General features: G+C 35.3%; 1 protein-coding gene across 1 annotated transcript in view; it reads right to left on the minus strand.

Moving 5' to 3' along the window:
- Window positions 1–16,261, minus strand: part of nvy (CBFA2/RUNX1 partner transcriptional co-repressor nervy) — a 53,208-nt gene extending 36,947 nt beyond the window's left edge. The window contains exon 1 of the mRNA XM_018504379.1: window positions 16,081–16,261. The gene's annotated coding sequence lies outside the window, so the exon portion shown is untranslated. The remainder of the gene's footprint in view (window positions 1–16,080) is intronic.
- Between the last annotated feature and the right edge of the window lie 2,785 nt (window positions 16,262–19,046).

Genomic DNA, 19,046 nt, shown 5'->3' on the forward strand with positions numbered 1-19,046 from the left:
CGGAAAAACGAGCAAGGAGAGATCGGGGCACCTATATGCACGTCATCGCGCGTGCACACGATTCATATTTGATTGATTCCATTTCATGAGAGCGTCCCGCCGCGCCGGCCGCATGTTTCGTCTACGTGCCCGGCGAGACGAGATCGTTGCCGCGCATACCGATGGCCGTTTTAATGGAATGTACGGACGTTAGTTTTACAAACCAACAAAGATCTGTCACGGCACGGAAGCACGGAATTATTGGGGATCCGCGAACGCTGCCGTCCATAACTGATCGCGCCCCCGTCATTTTTGGCTGCACTCGCCTACAAATGGACCATCACGAAAAGCCTCCGCAAATGTTCGCCGAACTGGAGAGAGTATACGCCATGAATCGCGAATAATTTTTCACCTATGCATATTTTTTACTGGAATAGAATTTTCGTTTAAAAACTTGATTTTATTAATCTTCAATGGACGCATTTAAACCTTCTTTAAGCGAGAAAATTAAAATTGGATTTCAAATCTGTCAAAGCCGTATTGAAGTAAATCTTTAGGTAGCCTAGTAAATTGGAACGTCGTTTACTTCGAATTTGTACGTTATATAAATTATTGGAAAATACTTTTTGCATTACAAAATATACTACACTCTCAATACATCTGTAATAACGTTATTGAAAGATCCGCAATTCCCACAAACTAATTTCGCGTGAATGTTACAAATGGGTGTTTTAAGTACTTTACAGTATTAAGATTTTCATAGCACGTGGCCTCCAGTAAATCGCACGCCGTAGACAAATTCAAAATTAAATAGAGAATAAGATTTCCTTATTAAATTTTCGAGCAATCGGAAGTAACCCTTATAGAAATCTAATATTAGCCAATTTAAACTGAAAGGCAGTAATTAATTACTTAAATTAGGTACTAAAATCATTGTTGTCCTTTTAATATTTCAAATAAATAATTAATTACTGTCTTTCAGTAATAAATTATCCAATATTAAATTTCTGCAACAGAAGAGCTTTCGATAGATGGCCTTCCTCGCGCCATTTTTAATTTCTTAGTGCAATGTTTCTTACCGCCCTGATGTTTGCCGGTCGCAAACACGCGCAGAAGTCGTAAACATTAAGTATAAAGATTTACATCGGCTTGACAAGGTGGTACCGCAGTGTAATACTACACCCCGTAAGCGTCTCGCGTTTTGTACGCAACGTTCTTGCCGCGTACTTAGTTTCTTTTCTCCGCCTACGTTCGCGCTCGCGATTCCTCTTCTTTTACTTCCTGCTTACGCTGCAAGATCTCGTTTCATATTTATTACGGTAATCGCGTTGCTGGGACTTTTACGAGCGCGGTGCTCCACGCCGACAGCTACGTCCGGCATTAAAAGTAGTCGAACGTTCGGATCCTTTTTTCATAATTCCGCAAGAACTGCGCGCGAACAAATCTACGGACTACGAATAAATTTACCCACGAGTTACCGTCGCAATTTCAGATCGTTAATACTTGCATTTCTTGCATAATATGCGCTAAAATGCTCCCATTAATAAGAGAATACACATATTATGTATAAATTTAATTTTTATTTTATTAAAGTAGACAATTTTATTTTAAAAATTCAAGTACTTAAAATGTAGACTCAAACAATTTCAAGAATTAACCAATTTTAATTTTTTTAAGTAGACAGAGATATGTTATTTTAATTTAAATACAATTACACTACATAGTTGGCAACCTAAAACGACTATAATTATAGTTGTTACAACCATAAAATAGTTGAAATTACCATAAAAATGATTCAAGTGACTATAATTTTATAGTTATATTTGGGGACAACCATATTTTTTATAGTTGTCCCCAAATATAACTATAAAATTATAGTCACTAACATAAGTAATTAATTAATGTATATTTTTATTGACATAAAGGCCTTGATTATTGAAATAATAATTTATGCCTTTATGTCAATAAAAATATACATGAATTAATCACTTATATGACAGTCCGTAATATAGATTTTAATTGAATCAACAGCATTTTTTTCTCAGTACCATATATGAGCATGTAGAATTATTAATATTATGTATTACAATTCTATTCATCAGAATTAGACTTCTTCGAAGAAATCTTTCTGATAAATAGAATTGATACACTTGTACACATAAAACGCGTGTTATACCGGATACAACAGTGACATTATCTCAGGCAAAATCACATGCATCGCTATTGCATTTCGAACATGTGTCATTCGGTGCCCGAAGACAAAACCATATCACCGGAAACGACGTGGCTGTAAGGAAATTGAATGGCACTCGTTGAATGAAATAATCATATAACAAATAATTCAACAGCTGTCTTTTACTGACTATACATTGATATAATAATCGACCTTTCACTTTACGTGAAACGTTATATGTGCATACGCAAAAATCGATTTTTTATCTCTCTTTTTTTCTAAAAAAAGAAAAAAGAAAAATAACTTCTTCGTACGATCAATTAATAAATTTAAAATTTAAATAAACAAAAAGAACTATAAAAAAAATCTTTCAGTCGTACAATAAATGTAGCATTAAACGATTACAATACAACGTTTAATCGATGACATTAGAATGGTAACGGCAGACATTCGCGTGATCGTATCTTTGATTTATGAAAAAAGTTAGGCGCTCTCTCGTGCGATTTATAACGTCGCGTATGTATAAATCGATTTAGGGCCGAGCGATTTGCATGAGCTCCGTAATATTTTCGGTTCGACGCGAGCAAAATTACACGGGAAGGGAAATTAAATGGCACGAATGCGGAAACGGGAGTAATCTTTAAGATCCACGTGGCGCACCGCCACCGTTCCTACCGGATGGAATTTTATTTTATTGACGCGCGCAGCTCTGGCAGCAGGCTGCCTTCGGTGCCACATGGTCCCGTTATTAACGTGAAATGCAAACGAGCCCTTCGTTGCGTCCAAGAAACGGCCGTACGGATGACTCGCTATAATTTTTCGCGCGAAACTACATCGCCAAATGTGCCGTCGGGTTTTAGCGTGTACGTAATTGCGCTGGGAAATTCGGCGCGAACCACCGTTCGGTTTCCGCCGAATTGCGCAATGTGTTTTGTGAACAATAAAAACTCCGCGCTGATAATAAATTCGTACATCCCATTTTATTGCAACGTAAATCTACTCGTAATTTTTACGTCAACTGGGTGATTGTTTCGGTTCGTGATGAAGTATAGAACATACATTGAAAAAAGGTACTGAATTTTAATAAATATTTACTAAAAATGTAAACATAAATTTATTTTTGATATACATTAATTTGACTTAAATATCATCTTTTTATTGAGAAAATATTTATTCATTGTTAATATTTACTCAATAATTTAGTTAGTATTATTAAAAAACATATATATTAAGATTTAGTAAATTTTTTTTAGTGTAGAGAAATACAAGCCCAATAAAAAATCCGTACAACAAAAAAGTAAACAAATTTTTGTCTAAATATAAGAAATTGTTTAATTCGAAAATGTTACAAAGAAAAGATATAATTAATTTTTTCATCTGATGCTTTTATTGAGTTTGCAAGTTTGAGATTAATGCGATTATAAATAATCGACAACACTCAACTTCAATTTAATCTAATCATAGGTAGTCTAATTATTTCATTACACAAAAAATAATAAAGGATGTTCTGACACTGCCCATTACTAATTACTATCGGACAATAAAAGCGTCAACAGCCCATATTCTGGTCACGTAACAACGCTCTCTGATTCTTCCACGGCCGTTCATCAATCAATCCACCCCCGTGTTTCGCGTGGGCGATGGAAAAAAGGTTGCGCTACGCAGTTCCGACGGATTTACGCACAGAACAATTCGCGGTCGCGACGTGTCGGTCTTTATTGTGACAGATGGTCACCATAATTTTAATTGACGCCTTCTTCTGTTGTTACAGTTGTCCGCAAATCGCTCGCCGCATATGCGCAAGTGTTATAGTATTTGCGGCCTTCTGTCATCTCCCATGACATATATCGCTATGATAGGAGCGAACAGAATTCGTCTGTTGATCGATGAAGTAGTAATACTACCTCTGTAATAATATTATATATGATATATTACAATTGAAATACCTAAGCCTTTCACACAGAAATAGTATTACTACTTCATCGATCAACGTACGGATTCAATTCTAATATTATATAATACGTATATCAAATAATATTATATATATTATTTTACGATTTATTAATTCTCATTATCACAGTAAAGAACAAATTCATTAAAAAAATAACGTAACAATGATTTTACAATAACAATCTTCTTTGCGTATTTTATAATTATCAATAAACGAAAATTATTTTTACGCTCCACTAACTTGTTTGGCTCTAAAGGGGATTTTTATTCTACTTTTTTATTTAACAATCTTTTTTGGAAAATTAGAAAAATGTGATATTTAAGAAATAACCGTGTATTCTATTTAAAAAAAGAAGAAAAAACTGTTCGTAAATATCTGTTCGACAAAATTAAAAACGTTTTTAGCGATCTGTAAAAGAATCTGTCGATCCACCAAAACATGTATTTAATGAAAATACATTTTGCGCGCGAATATTGGTCTCGCAGCAACGACAGGTACATTTCTGATACAAATTAATTAAAACATAGTTACAAAGATGCGAAATGTTTGTCGAAGCAAATAGCGGACAAAGACAATCGTACGAAACATCGTTTTATTACGATTTTGTATTATTTGTGAAAAAAAAATTAATGTGATATCTTAAGGGATCTCATGAGTAATTCGGTTGCAGGATCCATTCAAAGCTGCACTTTACAGCATAAAACATTCCTCTAACAGCAGCATCTCACTTAATTGCCTGGCTTAACGCTTGAAATAATTTGATTTTCGCCATTCGTTTGTGTAAAAGGATATTTATTTTTCTTTTGTTTATAACCGTCATGCAGCTGTCTGTTACACAAAACTTTGGTTAAATGCGAAATATAATTAAAAATTTGTTATTGTGAAATAACATTACAGTTGATGTTGATATTTACGCAAGTAATCGATTTATAAAGTAATACGTTAACATTAAGTTTTTAATCTTTAACTTGTGGTTAGGCTTAACCTGATGTTTTATCTAATAGGCTTCATCTATGATGACATTATGGGACGAAGCATCAAATTAAATTTAATCAGATAATGAAAAATTGGGCCTAAGTAGGTAGATGATCACGCAATTTTAACGCATGTTATATTAAATTATCTTAAAAATCTTGTTCTACGAAAGGAAAATGAAAAGTGTCGTTCAAAAATCTTAAAATTCATTATTTTTATACTCTTCTATCTCATGATAAATAAATAAGAATATAAATAATGTAAATTTAATTGTATATATGAATAATATTATTTAAAAATATATAAAAATTAATTTCTTTCGGGGTCTTCTGAGCTTCTACTTAAAGGATAAAGAAACGATTGCATCTTTCGACGCTCGAATTCCTGATTTCGCAATTTAGCATGAAATAGGGTCGAGGTGATGCCGAGGGAAGAAGAAAGAGGGGGAGGATCAATTGTCGTGCGTCCAGAGTGCCCCGCAAGTGTTTTCGTAGATAACTATATCTGCGACATTGTGCAAGACGCGCGAACGTCGGGAGAACGCAATTAACTTGGATGTCACCTGCGATCGATCGTCACCGAGAGGTGTCCCTCCTTCCCCGGGTTCCGTTCCTCCCCCGCATGTCGTTAAGGTGAGCTTTGGCCCCCGACTTTGCCGGAGACGCGCGTCTCCGGAAATTCGTTAAGACGCTTAGTTAAGCAAACAAGAGCGGTGCCGCTACGGGGTGATATACGTGCCGCGGCAGAAAATCCGCGGCTCTGCCGCTCGTAATTGCGCGCAGCTGTGGTTACGCGCAGCGCGGATGTAAAAGCTTCGCCGTCGCTCGCGTTACTCGCGAATTGCATTACCGCGCTAACGCCAGATTCCGCTTGGACATTAGAGCCCTCCCCCACCCCCTCCCCCCTCTCCCCGACTTCTTTTTCCATTCTTTGTTGCCCCGGGATGCCGACGATCAATTCTCGGTCTCTTTATAGAAGAACCAAGAGTGGGGTGGGCATCCGCGATAAACTGCGTTTAATAACGTCGGCGTACCGAATTAATTTTATTAATTATACTTGCAATCGATGTAATTATAAACGGCATTTATTGTCGCGAATAATATTACAACGACTGTGGGCAGTATTTAATTGATTATTATTATATTATTATAATTGCCAACGATCGCCGGTAATAAGCAAGAACAAACAGCCCTCCCCCGATATTTCCCTCGGTTCTCCAACTGTGCCATTTGCGAATTTCGAAATAAAGTGAAAGACCCACCGGGGATGACGACGACTCTATCAAACGTTTCGCTAAATTCGCTCCACTTTCAACGGCGGCGCAAGAAAGGAGAAAAAAGTACCGGACAGGCCAGCGTAGCCGATGGGAAAAAGCGGCATGGATGAAAGGGAACGAGAGAAAGATAAATAGACAGATAGATAAATAGATATATAGATTTATCTCACTCCAAGTGAGAAAGAGAATTGCAAGGAAAGAAAATTATTTATTAAGATAATTTGTTGTGATTGCTTTATTTTATTTTATTCTTTTATAAAAATTTCGTTATTAATTGCAGTCATTGTATAATATTATTACTCAGACAAAGTGGAAACTCTCTTTGTTGCAAGCATAAAAAAATTCACAATAGAGTTGGTGTAATACAAAATATAAATTAACATGATACAAAATGTAAGTTAATGTAATACAAAGTGTAAATTAACACAATATAAAATGCAAATTAATATAACACAAAATGTAAACTGTTATTAATATAATAAAAAAATATAAATTAACCCGCAGTAAGGTATATTCTGTGGAAATGTCCACTAAGGAGGCCTGACCCGAAGCTTTGTGGTCGGTCGTAGCGTTTCGTCCTGGTCCCACACTACTAGACTCATCAGTAAGGCGATGTAATGTGGGATTTGCCTTAGACGCCTGGAATAAATCCAAAATGATATTCTATTTAAAGGGAATTCGCGCGGCGCGGTGCTTACGCGAACCGAGTGAGTCCCGTGGACCTCTAGTGGCGAGTCGCTACAATTCCTTTCGCAACACAAACCGGACCATTACGCTCTCTAAAATCTTTGGAGCGGAATCTAATTCTAAAGAGTGACAAAGAATGACAATGTTGGAAAAGAGTGACTCAATTATCAATTTTTAGGAACGAGATTTCACTCTTTTAGAGTTAGAAAAAATTTCCACTTTCAAGATTTTAGAGAGTACGTAACGCGACGTAGTAAACGTCTTCTGGAACGTCCCACCAAGTATCCGCGTGAAAGAGAAAGAAGGGAAACGAAAGGGGAGGAAATCTGGAGGCACAGGCGAATAATCGTGGATCGATCGCGACCACGTTTCGGCTGAGACGACTTCGGCGTCTCGCGGGCTTATGTTTATACATATGTCCCGCACATGGTACGGTGCCCCCGAAGAGGAGGCGGCCGCGGCGGCGGGTGGAGACGTACTCTGAAATTTCCAATATTAGAACGGCCAGGCGAGAGGCAGGCCAGATGTCTACCGTACTGACTGCCGAGAGCGCGCGCGACGTGCGTTTAGCATGGTTTCATTACAAAAATGTCACGCACAGAGCCGCGCTGCGACGCGACGCGACGCGACTCGACGCGACGCGACGCGACGCGCCGCGCCGCGCCGCTCCGCCCCACGTCCCGCACTCTCGCGCTGTCGTCGTCGACCTCTCGACGATGCGTTCGTTCGTTTTTCTCTCTCTCTCTCCCTCCCCCCACTCTCTCTTTCCCTCGCTCTCTTTCTCTTCTCCGATCTCTCATTCTCTCGCTGTCGTCGTCATCGCGGAGCTGTCGACCTGATCTTGGAACGCGACGAACCAGCAGCCGTCGCCAATTAACGCGTTCAGCAGAACCGTCCGCATGAGACATCCCTGATGAGATCATTGGCCGTCGAAGGGTGGCATCCTTAGGATGATTGGTAGGGTTACCGGTACTCTTTTGACCCTTAGACACAATTGGGTCATTCATGCCCTGCACATTTCTTTTCTTAAAAAGACTAGGCGCATCAAGTAATTATAACATTTTTATGTGCAGATTTTTTAATGCACACAGCCTTATAAATTCTTTCTAAAATTGTTAAAGTACATGTAAAAATCACTTAATAATTTTTGTATATTCGTTAAAGTAATAAAAATTAACCCGGGACATGAATAACCCATCGTGTGTAATAAAAAATTAGAAAATCATTGAGTGCATTAAGAGTAAAGATATAAGTACCATTTTTGAAGTCGTAAAACTTTTGGACATGAATTAAAATTTTCTAAAATTATATTAATAAGAATTGTCAATAAAATTGTTTTGAATAGAAATTATATTTTATTAAATGCCTACATTTATCGCATAAAAAATATACTCCTTCCTTCCGCTTCTGAATTATTATCTTTTTTAAAAAAGTGTACATACACTGAAAAAAATGTATGTAATTTTATATGGAAATTACATGTTTATGACTGCACTGAGAGAAAAATGTTTGGTATTTGTAACTATAATTACATATCACTGTAATTATGATTATTACTACTATAATAATCGTAACAGTAACTATGTATATAGTTCTAGCAACAAATGTATATAGTTGGTAACCTAAAATGACTATAATTATAGTTGAAATTACCATAAAAATGATTAAAGTGACTATAGTTTTATAGTTTTATTTTGGACCAACCATAAAAAATATGGTTCAAAATATATAACTATAAACTTATATAGTCACTTAAATATATTATATAGTCATTTTAATGATTTTTATGGTAATTTCAACTATAATTATAGTGATTTTAGGTTGCCAACTATATACATTTGTTGCTAGAACTATATACATAGTTACAGCTGTTACTATTATTATAGTAGTAATAATCATAATTATAGTGATATGTAATTACAGTTACAAATACCAAACATTTTTCTCTCAGTGTGGAAAATTACTTAAAGTACATAAATATGAAATTATAAATTTCCAATCATATTTAGGTAATTTTCCGGTTATAGACATATAATTTCTATGTAAAATTACATGCATTTTTTTCAGTGTATGTACTTTTTTCTTGTATAATTCAAATATAGTAACCCTAATCACGTGCACCTATTGTGCTTCGATTCTATCAGTTTTTTTATTTCGTTCGCATTAGTTCGCGCACTTGCGTGATAAATATGTTTATACGTGCTGGTTCGATATATGACGATTAATTTTTAATAAGAATCAAAACAAATCACTCGCACCGTTCAACGTTACAACTTGCGATCTTCAATTCCTATTTTCCTTCGATCGACTTTACGAATTATGAAATTCCCAACACACGAAAAGAGAACAAAGAAAACGAGCCAGCGAACGAGAGAGAGAGAGAGAAAGAAAGAGAGAGAGAGAAAGCAAAACGAGCAAAACGGTAAATACTTCGCTCTTTGGAGTCGACGTGAAACCGTTACATCGTTAATGGTATCGAAGCTTTACCTCGCGAAGGTTCTGCTTGGTTTCATTACAAAGATGTCATGCGCAGGTACGTCGCAGTTATACCCGCTTTTGACGTCCCGCTCGCGTTGTATACACACTTGGCGTTAAACCGGAACGGCCACGGTGCGCCAGGAAAATTATGAAATGCTAAAACGAAAACGAATTTCGCGGGACCGAATATCGTTTCGATATTTGCAATTAACTCTTTTATTTCGTCCGCGACACACGCGCGTTCCCAGCTAGCGTGCCAGCGATAATATTCCCTGTGATCAAAAATATCGGTAACTTTTTCCGAAGCTCGAACTGTGGAAATCCGAACTGCGCCTACCTAATCCCGACGATAAAAAAATCTACGCTTTCAATTAACGAAGCGATTTGTCCCATTTACCGGGTGTATCGGGTTAGCGGGGCACAAACGCGTTAAATGAACGAACTTTTTTCCACGGGACTAACGAGAGGATAATCGAGGACGTCATCGCGTGAGCGGATAATTAATCACCGCGCTGGTTCATCAACATTCGTCACCCTACGTTTCTACACAGTTTTATCTTTTAAATAGTCCGTCACGTGGCTAAGGCGATCCCATGACTGATGTTGGTTCGGGACACGCAATATTAGTATAAAAACAAAAATCGCAAATTACACATAAGTTTGTAATTAGACATACGTTTGTAAATCGCTTTAAAAATCGACATAACTTACTGATATTGTGTTCATTCTTCGTTTTCCTTATTATATATTTAAGTATTCGACATTATTATCATCTTATTACCATTATTGGTTTGATTTTATTCGCACTCTCTTTCGTTACGTCGAGAAATTTCTATTAGTTTCTTAGTTTTATAATTTAAAATAACTAATGAAGACCAAGTATGGATCTAAACATATTCTTTTGATTTAACAAAATAATTATACATTTTTGTGACGGACTACATCTTATATTGCTTCTTTTTTAAATTTTGTTTTGAAAAATTTGAGGGCTTAAATAAAATCAAAGAGTTGACCTTTAGTATATATTATTAAAAATAGAAGAAGTACGCGAGTATTTTGTTCTTTGTCAGGACAAAATAATAGTTTAGTTCATTGAACCATTTTATCCAATATTAGGCAATAACAATCAACAAATTGCAGGGTATATGTAATTGCACGTCATTTCTCGCTGATAATTAAGCCCAAATTTTGGCAATTTCGGTTTCGTAACCGTCACGGCCATGTCGGAGAATTATCATAAATATTATTTCGTGGCTTTGAATGATAGTTTTACTTATATTTAATATACATAATAACAATAATAATGCAAATATTTTATTGTTGATTTCTAATCTATCTTTAATTTAAAAAGTTTATAATTTAAACAGAACGAGCCGTTCTTAATATCAATTTTTCAGTATTTTACATTTATTTAATATAACGAGTATATTTTTAAATCAGTCTAAATATATTGTATAATTCATAGAATCATACTCTGATAGAAATGTATGCAGTTTTCCTAGACACCTATCCAGTTACTATCTAATATTACTGTATTCTCATTAATTGTGCCAATACTGAGTAGGAAATGGACAACAACTTGATAGAGTTTTATTCTGTCTATTTCACGAGCAGTTGGCTTGCTTATTAATCAATTCAATATCCATTATTTGTTGTGTTTCTATTCAATAAATGGATTCAGATTTTACGCAACTTTTGTATGCAGTAAGCAACTGCAAACAAAGTGTTACATCCTGATTGGGATCCTAAGTAGTTTTCCTTCTCAGTTACTAGACAGAAGTTGATGTAACTGTTGAGTAACTGCTCAAAAAATACATGAAATTTCTATCAGGAAGAGATATCTAGAATGTCCTATTCTAAAGTACAAAATAACTAGTCAGTCAGATCTCTTTGTTTTTCAAATCTTTAAAATTTAAATTTTTAATTAAAAAATACATTTTATATTTAATGTTCAAAATTTTATCATATCGCGGCTCTCTTGTTCTAAGCTGTATGCAGGTGACTGACGCAACAAACGATCGATCGACACTTAATATATTCACAGAAATATCGGATGGCGTTCGCAGGTGTGCCGATGGTACGGCCGGTTCGTCAGTGTCAGCGAAAATTGTCGGACACATGGTTAACTATGCGGGGGTTGTTGAACGTTTAGGTGCGCGAATAGGTAGCAACAGTGTACCGATACAATTGCCGGCACTTCTATATAGGCAAGTGAGGTATGAATCTATTTCGCCGTTGCGCATCCTGCAACCGACCTCGACGACATGTGCTATTCAATCATCTGCGGATTATCGATAAAATTTCCTGTAGCTGGATTTTTCAATTCGAAATATATATAATATTGCTAGCAATTTCGACACGGTCAATTTCTTCCAAAGAAAGAAGTAAAGAAACAGAAAAATATAGCGACATTATGGGCTTAAAAAAGTGACGGATCATCTTTCATTTCATTCATCATTTAATTTAACTTACATCTCCTAAAACATTGAAGATCTCGATCTTACTTTTATTTGACTAAAATTCTTATTTATATGGTTCCATGAAAAGATCTGGCTAATTTCACTTGTCTTAATGATTAATTTAGAATCTCCGCTTTCTCTAACAACTTTTCTCTTAATATATGTTGATATATATATTGCGGGTACCTTTTAATTTTGATAATTACTATGTGAAATATAATTAAATGTGCGTAACTCTTCTCTAAAATTATTTTGGTACAATGCCTTAGGACACGTAACAAATTTAACTGTTACTCTCAGAGCAATCTGAAGCTACTCAATGCAAATGTCCATCAGTTCGCGGAACTTATGTGCCACCGTTAACGCTCGCTAATTACAAGCTACCCGGAAAAGGCAACTCACGGATGGTACCGCTGTGATGTGAGGTACGCAACGCAACGCAGCTAGAGAGGTATCACCGGAAGGTACCGACGAGAGACCAAGAGAGCAAACGGAGGTCGAGTCTCTCTCCGCGGTCGTAACTCTTGATTCTCTTTGAAGCGCGGAAGCTGCCCGCAACACCTGACTGACTCGACGGACGCGTATATGGCAGGTCGAGCGGAGCAGCAGCGGCAGACAGAGCTCACTGGGGATGAGGTGGGTGAGGGGTGAGACGACGAGTAAAAGCGGAAGGCAACCACCAGGATGGGCCATGGGTGAGCGAGAGAAAGAGAAAGAGAGACAGAGAGAGAGAGAGAACGAGAATGCGAGGAAGTGGAAGAGAGGCAGAAAGAGAAAGATTAATAATATAGGAAAGCCAAAGCCACGCCGCAGCCCCTGACAAGCTTTCCTCCGCCTCTCTTCTGTTGCCAACAGTTAATCGATATAATACTTCGGTATAACACGCCGCACCGACGAGCATACGTGCACGCGTGTACGCGTTCCTTGCCGCACGCGTGTACATACGCGAGTTTCGAATACAGGATACTTCCATCAGCGGTGCATTTCGTAAACGATGTCCCCCGTTTAACGAGGTCTTGTCGCGCTGAAAGCATGATCCTTTCCTTTCGGTGTCTACATTAATGATTTATCAAAGTGAAATTTGGGAATATCCGAGTGCACTCCAAATCCAAATACGTGTCATAACTTATTACACATATATATAAAGTCATTTATTATTAATAAGTGACTTTATGTGCGTATGCTTTAGTTTTCCGTGTAAAAATAACACGTTTTAACGTGTAAAGTAAATATTTGTGAACATATATTATATTATAATGTGTGATTTTTAAACTAATCACACATCTATGTAAAGACACTTATCATTACATATTTGATTTTGCAGTGTGAATTTTGATTTTAGCTTGATTCGACGTATATCTGCACTGAGAGAAAAATATTTGGTATTTGTAACTATAATTACATATCACTATAATTATGATTATTACTGCTATAATAATAATAACAGTAACTATGTATATAGTTCTAGCAACAAATGTATATAGTTGGCAACCTAAAATGACTATATAATTATAGTTGTTATAACCATAAAATAGTTAAAATTACCATAAAAATGATCCAAGTGACTATAATTTTATAGTTATATTTTTTATGGTTGTCCCAAAATATAACTATAAAATTATAGTCACTTGAATCATTTTTATGGTAATTTCAACTATTTTATAGTTATAACAACTATAATTATATAGTCATTTTAGTCGATGCACTGCAGTTTAATGTAATTATCGGAAGTGTAAGTTGCTAGGACGAAACAAGAGCTACGCTATTTATACGTTGTAAGTAGCGTATGCCGAGGAAATGGCAATGCATGTTGAGGGATGCACGCGGGAGATGAGAGAACGTAAAGATCGACAAGCGCGATTCGCGCGAACATTGCGGAAGCGCGCGGCGGATACGAATTCGTAGCGCACTTCCGCCACGGTTAATCGTGACGTGCTTTATACGCCGCCGGGGAACCGATTATTGGCAAACACCGTGCGAAAGGGTGCACCTGACAAGGGTTTTCGTCGCGCTGTTCGGTCCTTATCTCTGTGCTCTCGTCGAAGAAAACTCCAAGTTCCCTCCGGTAGTCTTTGCCCCATGGCGATTCATCCACCCCTCTCGTCTACGGCATTACATACGTACTCTTTGCGCTTCGATAGCTTGATTCTCCGATGTTTGGCACGATAAGTTCTCTCGGAAATATATATTCGCGATGGCTGGTAGATATCACGAGCGATTAGTTTTTGAGGCTCGTTCAATTTTGTCGATAAAACTAGTATTTTTTGTATTAAATAATAATGGTACTTGGAAACATTTTTTACGTTGAAAATCTTATTGTTAAACTGTTAAATTTCTTCTTAGTAAACAATCATTTACAAATAGCTACATGTAAAGAATGAATAAATGTCTTACTGAAACGTATAAAAATTCAGCTAGATACAAATGTGAAAATAATTTTGTTGAGCCATCAAAATAATTATAATGCTGCAAAGGAGTTTTGATTATTCTAGCAACCAATTTAAGCATGACCTACATAATTATAAGACGCTCAAACTGGTTGTTAGAATATCAAAACTCCTTTGCAGCATTGCTTATTATACTTGAAATTTTTACACTGAGAAAAATGTTTGGTATTGGTAACTATAATTACATATCACTATAATTATGATTATTACTGCTATAATAATAATAACAATAACTATGTATATAGTTCTAGTAACAAATGTATATAGTTGGCAACCTAAAATGACTATAATTATAGTTGCTATAACCATAAAATAGTTGAACCATATTTTTTATGATTGTTCCAAAATATAACTATAAAATTATAGTCACTTGAATCATTTTTATGGTAATTTCAACTATTTTATGGTTATAACGACTATAATTATATAGTCATTTTAGTTGCCAACTATATACATTTGTTGCTAGAACTATATACATAGTTACTGTTATTATTATTATTATACATAGCAGTAATAATCATAATTATAGTGATATGTAATTATAGTTACAAATACCAAACATTTTTCTCTCAGTGTACGTAATTATTTTAATAATCCATTAAAATTATTTTCTGTGTCTAAATTTTTAGATATTTCAATAAAATCAGTTTTTTTTCGTATATAGTAAATATACATACATGTACCGTAAATTCAGGGCAACTTTGACAATTTTTAGATGTTCTAAAATTATGTATTTATATGTAAAGATTTATATATCATATCCAAATATGCAAAAATTAATGTATTTCGGGATTTTCTGAAATGTATTATTTTGTATAGTATAAGGATGTCATTCTTTTCGCGCCATAGTTTCACATGTCGAATGGTCGAATACAGTGAAAGGTCAAAACATGGCATTTCTCATTAATAGCGGAATCGATACAAGAACCATGCACGTGAAGTTCTTTTGGTAAAAATTACGGTATAATCGTAATGTTGCAGTGCCGACTAAAATGACAGCAGCTTTGTGCAGCACGCGATTTCCTAGTTATCATGTTCCCAATATTACGAGGCCCATAGCTTTGTAACGCGAACTTCGCAGACATATGGCCACGTGCGATTATGTGCCTTTTGAATTTATTTTAATACTCAAACACACATGTTCCGCAGAGTTACACGTTGTTCTTCAGACGCTCCGCACAATCAGGCTATTATTTTTCGTGTAAAAATACTCTCATTACGAATGTTCACAATTACACATACTGTCACATGATAGCTATTTTTTAATATCGCGTAAAATTGAAAGTACATGTGCGAGAGAGTATGTAATTTATTTTATAAATATAATACTAATATATTTTACAAATATAGATTTTTCTTTTATCTATAAAATTACGTATTTATTAATTATACAATTTTTATTATGTAATTTTTAATAAACCTAATCTTCCTTTTATAAAAAAATGCATGTTAAGATAATAAAACTATTTACGATTATTAGGACGTGATAATCAAGATGAATTTCTTATAAGAATGTATAAAAGTAATAAATTCAAGGAGAGAGAGAGTCACACATCGAATAATTTTTTTCTATGAGAGAGTTTCGCCGCAAGTGTTAAAAAATTTCCCGAGAAAGTTCAAGTGGTATACAACTGTATTCTGTAACGAATTCTCACCTCCTGTCTGATCGATGTTCACGCAGCGTGCCAGATTAAACCGCAAAAAAAAATCCAGAGAAGGCGGCGAGCTGTCGATCAGTCACAGTTTCGCGATCGCGGGCTTTCACGAGCGCCGTGGGTGCTCTCGCAAGCGAATGTCGACGTTGCGCTTCATCATGCAGAAATGCACTCTTCTTCGATTTTCGGTACCGGTCGAGAGCTAAATGTGCGTTTCGCGCGTTAAATCCCGCGGACGCGATTCGCAAATATAAGGAAAAAAAAACAACCCGACGGATCTTCGCACAAGGACGAGAAGAAAATTTCGAAACACCAGGAGATAGAAGGGAAATTTCAATAAGTATGAACACGAAGTTGAACTACGGAACGCGCAAAAATAAAAAAAAAAGAATTCTGACAAATGTCAGGGGAAAGTAAAAAATTTCGCGGACGCTTAAATCGCGCAATGAACGAAAATCTTGAAGGATTGATAATTGATACTGAAAGTGCAACGTCGTAGAGCGAAGCTGCAACGGAGCAGCGCGAACATGCGCGACGCACGGACGGCAGTCAGCGGCCAACTGAGGTCTCGTCGGAGAATCGAAAGGATGACGCCAGGCAGCCAGCCAGCCAGCCGGTGGCGGAGGAGGTGAATCCACGCAACCTCCAACCGGTCTTAACCTGCGACACTTTCAGTGATGCCAATTTCTAGCGGTTTTCCAGCTAGATGTAGCGTTTTTTAGAGGTTGTCTAGCTGCAAAATTTAAGAAAAAAAAAAAATCCCGTCAGAATTATTGCTAGCCGCATTTCTTAAATTTTGCAGCTAGACAACCTCTAAAAAACGCTAGATCTAGCTGGAAAACCGCTAAATTTGCATCACTGAAAAATCGCTAGATCTGCTGGAAAAACGCTAAATTGGCATCACTGGACACTTTTTTTCTCTAGGCGTGATGATTACAATATCCGGTATCGATGATGATTTCACGGTGTGTAATGGTGATAGAAACAATTTGCAAGACACTTGGCGGAGTTATCTCAAGTCGATTGTGTGTGCCTATGTAGAACCGGAACATCCCACGCGATGTGAATTCTGCGAAGATTACACGATTGAAATTATTCAGCAGTTCTGATAACGTCGATAATGTTCGAGACTGTACGACATTTTTACATAAGAAAAAATATAAAGTATAATATGCGCTAGAATTCTAGTAAATTTTATGGAATAAAATACGCAGATCCGTAGAGGGACAGGCTCTCCCACTTATGTAAAATTTACTTTACTTTTCTGATAAATGAGCGATCGTCGTATAATAACATGTACTGTAAGGTACAATACTTTTACATTTTGTAAAGTAAATGTATAAATTATCATACATCTCAATAGAATTTACTTTGTCGTCGAGTATTTTATAGCGCTGACAAAATTTACTTTACTGTACGGTAAAAAATACAAGTGTATAAAGTTTGAAAGTTGCTCGTTTATTGCTTATAGTCTTGAGAATAGCATGATTCACTTTTTACTGTAAGTAAAATTATTTGACTGGGTTTATTATAATTGTAATGTATTATTGACATACCTTACACCTCTAATATTTTTATTTTTAGGTAAGTAAAATTATAAGTTTGGCAAAAATAGCCAGAATATTTTTACTAATCTTGTAAGGTAAAAATTATTCAACCATTTTTCTCCGTGTGGAAATTTATATTTTAAAAAACGATTTCATAAAGCAGGCGTTTTTGCAAAGGTCTTTTGTGTTCTCAGTTTATCTTCAAAATCTTTACTTATGATAAAATAAAATATTCTGTTTTTTTAAGCACTGCGCTTATCTTTACCATCCTATAAATAATTTCAGACGTATATCTTTGTCTCTTTTGATAATGAATATTAATATTCATATATACTTCTAGATATATATACTTCTAGAAATAATAATAAACAATATAATACAATGTATTAGAGGGGACAGTGAAGAAATTGTGTACTTGAGATAAACGTGAACGATACTATTGCAGTATATTGAAGTAACCATAAATATGAAACAACCACTTATTTTTCACATCCAGTGATGGTTCGATTTACCGGATATACGTTTATAATTAATGTTTCACTATAATACTCACTACAATAAATTTCACTATAATTAAAACGCACACACCGTTTAAAATAAATACCATTACATGTATTCGATGTTTGTGATGTATGGAGAAGTTGGGGAATTGCGCGAATATCTTAGGAAAAAATCAAATAAAACCGACGATTATTTATAAATCATAAAATTTTTATTTAAAAGATATAGACTTTAAACTACATCAATTAACATGTATATATTGTTAATATATATATATATATATATATAAACTATAATTTTAAATAAAACAAAACTCGCCAAGCGTGGCAGCGGGTAATTCCGAACGCCAAGAATTTTATTTTTTGTTTAAAATTATAGTTTAATAATATATGAATGTTAATTGTTGTTGTTTAAGTCAAATAATCGGAGTACCTTTTAAATAAAAATTTCTATAATTGATAAATAATCGTCAGCTTTATTTAATTTTTGCCTTAGTTTATTTCATTATATTAGCAGTTTTTCCTTACTTATTTATCCCTCGATATATTAATAGTGTATTACATGAAATTCTGCTTCTCTATAACTTTTAGAGTAAATCTCACTTCAAAGAGTGAAATTTAGAGTAAATCTCACTCTTAGAAATTGATAATTAAACCACTCTTTTTCAAAACTCACTTAATTTTTCACTTTTAAGGCCCGTATTTATAGTCGTTCAAATCTTATCTCAAGACGTATCAGATGAGATACTCAGAATAAAGTCTAATGATTCAATAGTCATGTCTTGATTAGAAATAAAAAAATATAATATTAATATATTATATACATATATATGGATTATAATGTACTCTAATATAAATATTATATAATTTTTTCTTCTCAAGTTATCTCCGGATCATACTTACGTGATACGAAAGTTTT

This window comes from Trachymyrmex cornetzi, unplaced genomic scaffold, assembly GCF_001594075.2.
Source record: "Trachymyrmex cornetzi isolate Tcor2-1 unplaced genomic scaffold, Tcor1.1 scaffold104, whole genome shotgun sequence".
NCBI classification, from domain to species: Eukaryota; Metazoa; Arthropoda; class Insecta; order Hymenoptera; family Formicidae; genus Trachymyrmex; species Trachymyrmex cornetzi.